Source organism: Saccoglossus kowalevskii, chromosome 13 (genome assembly GCF_978046115.1).
Source record: "Saccoglossus kowalevskii chromosome 13, keSacKowa6.1, whole genome shotgun sequence".
Lineage (NCBI taxonomy): Eukaryota > Metazoa > Hemichordata > Enteropneusta > Harrimaniidae > Saccoglossus > Saccoglossus kowalevskii.
This window is the reverse complement of record NC_140653.1, coordinates 19,321,934-19,332,256: the sequence shown is the minus strand read 5'-3', so window position 1 is coordinate 19,332,256 and position 10,323 is coordinate 19,321,934. Positions and strand designations below refer to the sequence as shown.

At 35.7% G+C, this 10,323-nt stretch overlaps 4 long non-coding RNA genes across 4 annotated transcripts; all 4 read left to right on the top strand.

Annotated features, from left to right (window-relative positions):
* Nucleotides 1–311: 311 nt before the first annotated feature.
* On the top strand, nt 312–1,201 carry LOC102802604 (uncharacterized). Its single transcript, XR_438571.3, has 2 exons — nt 312–457; nt 908–1,201. It is a non-coding gene; the product is annotated as an uncharacterized LOC102802604 (long non-coding RNA).
* A 1,402-nt stretch (nt 1,202–2,603) lies between these two features.
* Nucleotides 2,604–3,405, top strand: LOC144363550 (uncharacterized). Its single transcript, XR_013422752.2, has 2 exons — nt 2,604–2,730; nt 3,098–3,405. It is a non-coding gene; the product is annotated as an uncharacterized LOC144363550 (long non-coding RNA).
* A 1,529-nt stretch (nt 3,406–4,934) lies between these two features.
* Nucleotides 4,935–6,135, top strand: LOC144363549 (uncharacterized). Its single transcript, XR_013422751.2, has 2 exons — nt 4,935–5,114; nt 5,853–6,135. It is a non-coding gene; the product is annotated as an uncharacterized LOC144363549 (long non-coding RNA).
* Nucleotides 6,136–6,954: 819 nt separating this feature from the next.
* On the top strand, nt 6,955–7,850 carry LOC102802691 (uncharacterized). The gene is made up of 2 exons (XR_438572.3): nt 6,955–7,109; nt 7,527–7,850. It is a non-coding gene; the product is annotated as an uncharacterized LOC102802691 (long non-coding RNA).
* Nucleotides 7,851–10,323: the final 2,473 nt, after the last annotated feature.

The following is a 10,323-nucleotide window of genomic DNA, read 5'->3' as shown; positions in this document are numbered from 1 at the left end:
TAATCATGTTTTTACTGAACTTCAAACCTTTCGTGATCAAATAATTGTGACCTTCAAAACTTAATTCAAATTAATAAACTGAAACATACAATAACATCTTTAAACTTATTTTTGTTGATATAAATTAACGTGCCAATCTCTTGCAAAGCGACCTCCTAAATTACAAAAGAATCACTTTTAAATCTCTCATGGTAATCACAATCGTGGTTGCACAGCTTAGCAACGTAGTTCAAAAACGAAATGAACGACGAAATGACATATGTATACGCTTTGTATGAAGAAACGAATACACGAACAAACAAACTGGCAACCGGCGGTATCATCCTACGCACATTCATATACATATAATGATTGACAGAACTCAAAAAAAATACCACATCAGTTTGTGAACAATATACAGGTATCCTGAATTCAGTGTGCATTATCATTGTTTCGTCACAGAAAAACAATCAGCAAGGCAAGTAATATTTAGTTTATATAATAATGCTATGTGATCACTTTCACTTTCTTTGAATGTGGCCATACATACATTGTGACAAAAAAGAGATTGAGAACTGTTACGCGCAGATTGAGAACTGTAACACGCAAACATCTGTTCTGCAGCTTTTATCTTGTAAAAATTAGCATTTGTGTGTAAAAGAACATGAGCGCGACGTGACATTTTCAATTTATCATAGCCACGATTACCAGGAGATTTTTGTGTAATAGCATTTAATAAATATAGCCCAGGAGTTGTGGCATAGGTACTCACTTCGTGCAGTCATGAATTATTTGAATAAAATAGCCATCCTATATGCGTTTCAGACATAATAACAACGCACTATGGAACAATGTTTCATAAACCTGACTATATAATAATATAAATAAAAAACATGACACTTTCTATATATTGTACATATTTACACAGGGTTCATCAATAACATGGCAGCAAGACGACTGATTCTGTTGTTAGCAATTATCGGCATAGCTGTGGCCTTAGAAGACCTACAGGAAGCTATAGCGTTTTGGGCCGAGGAACAAGGGACATTGATGGAACATCACCCAAATGTTGCAGAAGAATATTGGTCAGAGGTCGAAAATATTTTAGAAAATGATGCAAATGTTAATGGTGCGTAGATGCTGAATACAACTACCTTCCAATGACTGGCAGAGAATGTCTTAGATACCCTGAAGCGTTGAAATAAAATAAATGGAAATGAAATATATTATTGTTTCACATATTTAGTGAGTTGGTGAATGAGTGAGCGGTTGGTGGACGTACATAAAAGTTGACTTATTTGAATGAATACAATAAATAGACGCAATAATTTTTTGAATATAATATAATTTTAAGAGATACGTATCTTGGTATTTGGTTTAGCATGCATAAATATTTCCTGACTTAAATAATAAATTTAAATTTAAGTTAATTTTACGATATGCAGTTTGATAAAACTGTGTAAATATCTGCAAATTATTTGAGTTCAATTAAACTGCAAAAAAATTGAATGACTCCACTTATCAGATCAACCAAGGTGTGAGCGCATGGGTGTACACGCGCACATTGTTTTTATGTTGTGGTAGTAATTTCTAGGCATATTAGATAGAGAATGGATGACCGTGCGTTGCATAATTGTCAGACCCATGCCCCAATATTAGCCCTCCTTTGTGTGGTCATTGGTTTACTAAAGCAACACGTCACCCATCTGTCGTTTATCTCAGGTCAAAGCTACCTAAGAGTACAAAATCAAAGACAACGGGAGCAGAGTCAACGTAAAAAGCATTGTCAATGTGACAAATGTGTCGGATTTGTTTTCAAAGCAGGGATTTTGAATGTACGCTTTGATTAACCACCCAAGATTCCCAGCAGGTGGAATAGTTTGGCAATTTCTAAATACCTAAACCTACAATCTATTATTACCTGAATACCACGTGATCTATAGAAGCGGGATCAGTCTCTCTTCAAATGTTTTCGCTACGTTCTGTGATATATTAATTTTAACTTGGTCTTTTGGGCTTTCACACTCTTTGAATTCAGGGACCCCAAATATATTTCAGATCTCTCCACGAACATCGGGTCAGACTTTTGGGGAGGTAACAGACATGAATAAAACAAAAATCATTGACACGGAAATTGCAATACAAAATAACAACTTGGATTAATTTACATCTAATATAAATATTATTCAGCATATAGTTGGCCTGTGTGACGAGGCAGTAGCCATCCTGGTTGTATAGTTAAAAATTCAGCATTCACTTGGTAAAAAAAACGAACACACTAAAAAAACTAGCAGAAATGATGTGAATGTAAAGAAACTATATACAATTAAGATAAAGACATGAGTAACTATACACAGAAAGCTCAAAATAAATGAGGCTTTACCCTCCTTGACCTCAGGGACCTCCATAATTACAAAATAATCGAGATCTTTCCATGAACACATGGCCCAGGCCCATTGGTGTGATATGGCAATCGCCACTTTGGTTGCACTAGTTAGCAAGCCAGTTCTTGCTTGGAAAACTAAATGAACACAACTAAATCATGCCCAAATATCTAGCAGAGACGAAACTAAATAAATGAAAAAACAAACAAACTAACAACTGGTGGTATTATCCTACGCACATTTATATATACATTGATTGACAGAATTCAAGAATATCACAGCAGTTTGTGAACATTACACAGGTATCCTGAATCCAGTGTGCATCATCGTTCGCTTGTCACAAAAAACTATTACCAGCATTACCAAGGCAAGTAATTTTTAGTTTTATTTACTAATTATACATAATAATTTTCACATTCTTTGAATGGAATCATACACTTGAATCTGGCTGTGGCAGTTTTTGTAGGGTAAAGAGCAGACATTTTGTGAAAAACAACATGAGCAGTCATGAGTACCGGGCAATGTTGCTAGATCATTGAGTAATAACCTTAAATAAGAATCGTCTGAGAGATATGGCATTTGAGCTCATGGCGAAAAGCCACTTCACGTAAATAATTTTTTAAAAATAGCAATTTCCTCGGCACTCGAAGCATGATAACAACACATAATGGAACAATATTACAAAAACATGATTATAATATTTAAGTATTGAAACATTACACATATTTACACAGGTTTTTTTAATAGCATGGCAGCAAAACGAATTATTCTGTTGTTGGCAATTATCAGCATAGCAGCGGCCTCAATTGACCTTCATGCAGCTGAAGTGGAATTTGCTGAAGACGACGCAAAATTTATGGAAAATTATCCAATAATTTCAGGACAATTCTTGTCAGAGCTCGAAGACGATGTGGAGAATGCTGAGGCAAATAATGACTGGTAGAGGCTAAACACAACTACTTTTGATTGACAGGTATAAAATGTTGTAGATAATCTGCTGATGTATTGAATTAAATAAATAAATAGAAGAACAAAAAAATAATGTTTCACAGTTAATCGATGAGCTAGCTTTGGGAGGGGTTGGCTTAGGCGTACATGAAAAGTGAAGTTATTGTGTGTGGGTGTGTGTGGGTGTGTGTACCCGCATTTGTTATGTTGTGGCAGTAATTTCTGACCAACTTAGAAAGACTAGCGTCACTGGAAGACGATGTGTTGTATAATTTACTAACCTACGTCTAACTAGTAGCCCTCCATTTTGTAGCAGCTGGTTTATTATAGCACCACGTTGCATTCTGTCCTCGTTCATCTAAGGTCAATGATTTCTCCGTGTACAATATAATGACACCAAGAGCAGCCTCTGCTTTAAAGCCGCATTTACTACATTATCTATCGAATTCCATTCTGACAGCATATTGAAAGGAACAATTTCAACTGTAGCATTATATTTATTTTAGATTTGTCATCGACGTAACGCGTTCGCCAGGACACGTCAATTAATTAGCAATGCTTCCCAACTAATGTAAAACAGTTGAACGCTTATCAGAATTCGTATTCTAATAACCATAACCAGGGAGAGATCTTATTAGGGGAAGGGCAATAGACCCAAATAAATCTGCAACCTACGACTAGGGTTCCCCTGCTATTCCTGGGGACAAAGAGATTTGAAAAAAAAAAATGACATACGGTCAGTCAACCATCCTTTGTGTTCCAATCAATGTACCCTCTCATGACGATAATGGAACATATAATTCATCCTGTCAGATACAATACACGTTTAATAACTTATTACAGCATTAATTAATTTTAAAATGTTTTGATTTGATTGTTTTTTTCTTCTAAAATAGCTTAAGTGGATACGAGATTCAAAATATAACTTCTTTTGCGAGACTGAGTTGAACATTGGCTCCCTATTCGTGAGGTTTTCGGTACATCACTAATGAGGATTTTTTTTTTTTTTTACCCTGTTCCAGATTAGACAATACAAAATTATTCATTATTCACATAAGTAAATTTTAGACCATGGTTGTCCGGAACAACCCCAGCGACTTTCATCGATTTTCGTCTCTATGCAATGTATTATTATGACCATTTCTGAAGGCTGGACCAAAATATGTTCATTGTCCTCCAATAACAACTTGAAACGCGACTCTCACGGAGTTCGTGTGATGGGTAAGTGATGGCAACGTTACTATTATTGGCGACACAGCTAACTAATTCAGTATTCGGCATAACTCACCTATTGCTAGAGCCCCATAGCATAATGACTAATATATAGACATTTAATTCGTTAAAATGTGGATAGTGACCTGGTATAATGCGTGTGTTGTCATATAATTTTTAGAGAAGGGGGAATTAATTTCCCTTAAATTGATTGCGCCCGTTTACACTCTTTGAATTCTGTGACCTCCTAATTTTCAAAAATTCTCTATGAACACATGGACCAGGTCGTTTGGTCTGACGTGGCAATCGTCTTCTTGCTCGGTAAACAAGCTCAAATAACGAGCATAGATGATTTGGAAGTCGAGGTGTGTCCGACGACGAAATACTACGTCATATAATACGCGTGTGAGCTGAATGAAGAAACGAACAAACAAACAACCAGTGATACTATCCTACGCACACTCATATATATACACAATGATTGACAGAATTCAAAATTATCACAGCAGTTTGTGAAAATTATACAGGTATCCTGAATTCAGTGTGCATCATCGTTGGCTTGTCATTGTAAAGAAATTCACCAGTTACAAGGCAAGTAATGTTTAATTCTATATCTTCATTTTCTTTCTTTTGAATCCGACCACACACTTGAATTGTGAAAACCACAGATGAAGCAGTGTAACACGCGAATCTCAGGTCTGCAGCAGTGTTTGTATGGTAAAGAGCAGTAATTGTGTGCAAAACAACTTGAGAAAGATTTGAACGCATGACGAAAAGTCTCATTGTAATGCAGTCATGAAATATTGGAATACAACAGCAATTCTATATGCATTCCATACATGATAACAACATACTATGGAAAAATATTAATATAAATTGATTAATATTAAATATTAATTAATATAAAAAATACTATAATATTTAATACTCCAAACAGGACACTCTCTATATAATATGAGGTTATTATGAGAATACCTCAAAGTATGCACGAAGACAGTACAACGGAAGTATCGAGGGCGTACTGTCTGAGTGCATACTTTGAGGTATCCTCGTAATAACCTTATTATTATTATACATATTTAGAACAAGTTTAGAACAAAATCAGAGAACTTCTTTATGTGGAGTCCAGTCAAACCCTGGTGGCAGCTATGTTCGTTTTTATTATTAGAGGACGCTTACGCGCGTAATCATAACATTTGGAATTTGTATTATCTTATATGGCAGGTTGAAAATACCCCGTAAAATACCGAAAAATCACGGCACGCTGTAACTTACGGCGTTACGGTCACAGATGTATAATAATAGTATATATTGTATATATTTACACAGGCGTTTACCAATAGCATGGCAGCAAGACGAATGATCCTCTTGTTGGCAATTATCGGCATAGCAGTTGTTTTCAGTTTAGAAGAACAACAGCTGACAGCTGAAGAGTATTTGATTGGAGAAATAGCACAAGAAATGGTAGATCACCCAGAAATTGCAGATGAATATTTGTCACTGGTCGAAAATGATATAAAAAATGAACTGGCAAATGATAATAGCGTTTAAATATGTACCTTTGGTTGTAGAGGACCTAATGGATTGAATTAAAATATATAGAAAAGTAAAATATGAATGTTCCACATATTCAATGAGTTGTAGAGATAGCGGATGGCGAGAGTGTGTGCGCGCTTTTTGTTTATGTTGTGGCAGTACTTGTGGCTTCTTAGATATAGAAACAACACTGGATGACCGTGCATTGTACAATTCTCCTTTGTGTGGCCATTGGTTAACTATAGCAACACATCGCCCATCTGTCGTATCGTTTAAGGTCAGTGCTACCTAAGAGTACAAATCTAAGGCAACGGAGGCAGAATATGCTTCAAAAGCCGCATTTACGACATTATCTAAAATCGAATACCGTTCTGAGAGGCTATTCGATGCGACAAAATGAATATGCACCAAGGCGAGAATGGATGAATCATGTTTTTTTGAGAGACTTGTTACATTCAGAATATTGTAGTTCTGTTTTACCATACTGTACATTTTGATAGTATTATTGTGTACTGATTTATTCTTATTTGGGTAGTGATAGAGTACCGCGTGTTCAATTGGACCAGGTTCGCCCTCCCTTCAAATAATTGCGCCACGTTCTGAAATAAATTGCAACCGGATTGGTCTTTTGGGGCTTTACTTTTTGAATTTATGCACCAAACCTCGTTAAGCCCCCTCCACAAACATTCGGGTGAGATTTTTTGGAAGGCAACAGACTTGAATGAACCCCAAAACATTAATATTTTTCTGACACGATAAGTGCAATACACAATAACTGCGCGAATGATTTTACATCTAATATCACTATTTCCGGTCAGCATACGACATGACATGTATGTGTGACGTGGCAGTAGCCATCTTGCCTGCATTGCTTAGCATGTTATTACTCAGAACCACCGGTGGTATTATCCTACGCACACTCATATATATATATAGTATGATTGACAGAATTCAAAAATATCACATCTGTTAGTGAACATTATACAGGTATCCTGAATTCAGTGAGCATCATCGTTGTCACAGGAAGACAATAATTACTAGCATTACAAGGCAAGTAATATTTAGTTTAATTTAATAATTCTATGTCTGATGACTCATCACTATCACATACTTTTAATGCGACCATACACTTGAATTGTATAACGCAAACATCACGTTAGCTAAATTATGTGTACGGTAGAGAGCAACAATATTTGTGTAAAACAACCTGAGCGCGGCATGACATTTTATTTTTGATTTCAAGTGTCCATAGTCATGAGTTTCAGGCGATATTACTTGATTTTTGGTGTAAGTTTGGCCCGTGAGTTGTGAAATTTGAACGCACCGTGAAATATTGTCACTTCATGCAGTAATGAAAGATTTGAATAAAATAACATTTCTATAGGCGTTCCAGACATAATATCAACACACTATGGAACACTATTACGAACACGAGACTTCATATATATATTGTACATATTTACACAGGAATTATCAATAACATGGCAGCGAGAAGAATGATTCTGTTGTTGGTCATTATCGGCGTAGCAGTGGCTTTGGATGACCTACAGGCAGCTGAAGAAGAACTGGCTGAAATCCAAGCACATTTTATGGAAAAATACCCAGAGGGTGCACAACAGTATATTCCACTGCTCACAGAAGATTTAGAAAATGATGCAAACAGTATTGGCGTGTAGATGCTGAACACAGCTACCTTCTATTGACGGGCCGAGAATGTCGTAAATAACCTGATGTGTTGAATTGAAATAAATGGGCGATGAAAAAAATATGTTTTACATATTCAGTGAGTTGGTGAGTGAGTGGGTGGTGGAAGTACATTGTTATTTCACTGAATACTTTAGTGAAAGTTAATTTCCACCATAGAAGTGAAACCGATTGAAATAACTAAATATTCTAATATAATTTTCGGAAATACGTGTTCGGTTTAGCATAAAAAAACGTTTCTTTACTTTAAACATAAATTCCAATTTAAATAAGTTATTTTTTACTATATGCAGTTTGATTAAACTGAGTAAATATCTGCCAATTGTCTGAGTTCAATTGAACTGACTAATATGCAATATAATTGAATGACTTCAGTGAGATTCAGAATTCAGTGAGATTTCTCCATGTACACACGCCAGGCCTTGTGATTTTATGTGGCAATCGCAATCTGTGTTGCTGCTTACCATGCCAATACCGGTGGTGTTATCCTACGCACACTCGTATATATAAATATATATATGCAACGATCAATCAAAACAAACTTTGTAACCACTACGTTCTGCTGCAGATGTGGGAAATCGCTTTTGGAGTTATTACCGAAGAAAATGCACGCTATGTGAAATTCGTTAGTACAATTATGTAGGTGCAATCGGTACAATCGTGTCATGCTCGAAATTTATTGTTCATCAACTTGGAATATTTATCGCAAAAGTCTTTTTTTCCTCGGGTCAATGAATTCGGAATCAATTGGGTATTAGTACTTTATGTTAGAATGTTTTTTAATCGGTTTAGTGTAACACTAGCGTTGGTCTAGCATCATCATATGATAGCATTACAAACATGAAGTGCACGGTATTGGTCACGGTGTACCCCCGACCGATATTATCGTTGTCGACCACACGAGAGTGGGGGACAGTTATAACTTTCAGATGTATGAACTGGGGAAGTCACAATGTGGATTGTGGGTATGAATAGAAAATGTATGCCGATGACTTTGTGATTATTTGGAATTTTGATTTTTAACAAGTTGCTCCTCGTCTTACGTACACTGCAACAATAAATGACTATTTTTAACACAACCCGAGGTCGTCGAGAGCGGCGTTAGGTACTGACGTTGCCTGTCATTTTTATAACACGCTGCTGTTTTTTTTTTTTTTTTTATCAAATTCGGTATCACCTCGTGAATAATTATTGATGTACCACCTACCATTCATTGCTCAGTCGTCGCAGCGAATTAATAAAGTTCACCATGAGTATTATCAAGAAATCGATTCGAAATTGTTCTGTTTGTACGAATTTTATATTCATTAGATGTCGGTAACAAATGCCCTTTTTCATAGACAAATTTATATTTATGTTAAACCTTTTGAATAATTCACCAAACCGAAACAAATTTACATCCTACCATCTACCGTCACCACAGTCAATTGGCTGGTTCCCGCCTCAAGTGTCATGGCGCACCAAGCCACAAGAGGTTGGTAACTAGTAATGCGTCCAGCATTCTGATTGGTTGATAAAGTTCTCATTCTTTGTTTATTTTCTCTTGGTTACCTGACGTCAGCGCTTACGCTCGTGGCACTTCTAAGTATGGAGCATAGCTTTATTTTTTGATATCACGGATATAGAACTATTTCTTTTGTTATCACTTTGAACAAAAATAGCGAAAAACGCTACAACCACATCCAGTATCAACGGTATAAGCAAGTGGAATGAATGGACGCGGCGTATTACACACACGTTAACGGAAAACGGGACTTTTTTTATATTTAATAAACTTTTATTGAGTCTTAGTACAATAGTACAACAACTTACAAGTAGCACATACATTGTTTCATAGAAAAATTACATCTTAGAAAAGTAACTGTTCATACACTATGTCAGACATTAAAATGTGATTAATACAATTGTGGTCTTATTACTTTGCCAATACTGCAAGGAACTTGCCCCATTTTTTAAGGTGCTGTTCAAGTTTCCCGTTTTTGTTAGCTATTATATATTCTATTTTTTGTATATTGTGTACAAATGGTTCAAAAGGTCTAAAATAGGGAATTCTATTTTGACATCTACATATGTAAATATACCTCTTTGCTATTAATATTAAAAAATTTAGCAATATTGGGAACAGCGGGTTTCCCAACAGTATTGACATTGCGTTAAGGGAGCTTCTTAGCCCAACCTTCCTGCCCCAATTTTCTGAGAATTTTGTCCAAAAAATATTCACCAATGGACAATCAACCATGAGATGTATTAATGTTTCATCCTCAACCCTTGCAAAATGTACATAGCTTGGTTTCACAAATTTCAGGTCTAATTTTGTGTAATCTTATGTTTGTAGTGAGAAGGTTATGATTAACCTTCCACTGGAACTCTCTTAATTTTGTATCTATTGTTAATTTAAATGGCAAACAATATATATATTCCCATTCATGTATTGTCTCTTTTAAAAAATCAGCCAAAATACTTTCTGATTTAGGAGGGATGAAGCCCTGAGCAATAATACCCGGAGTGACCTGCTTTGCAGTACATTGTTTTATATGGATATGACAGTCTGTGAATTTCA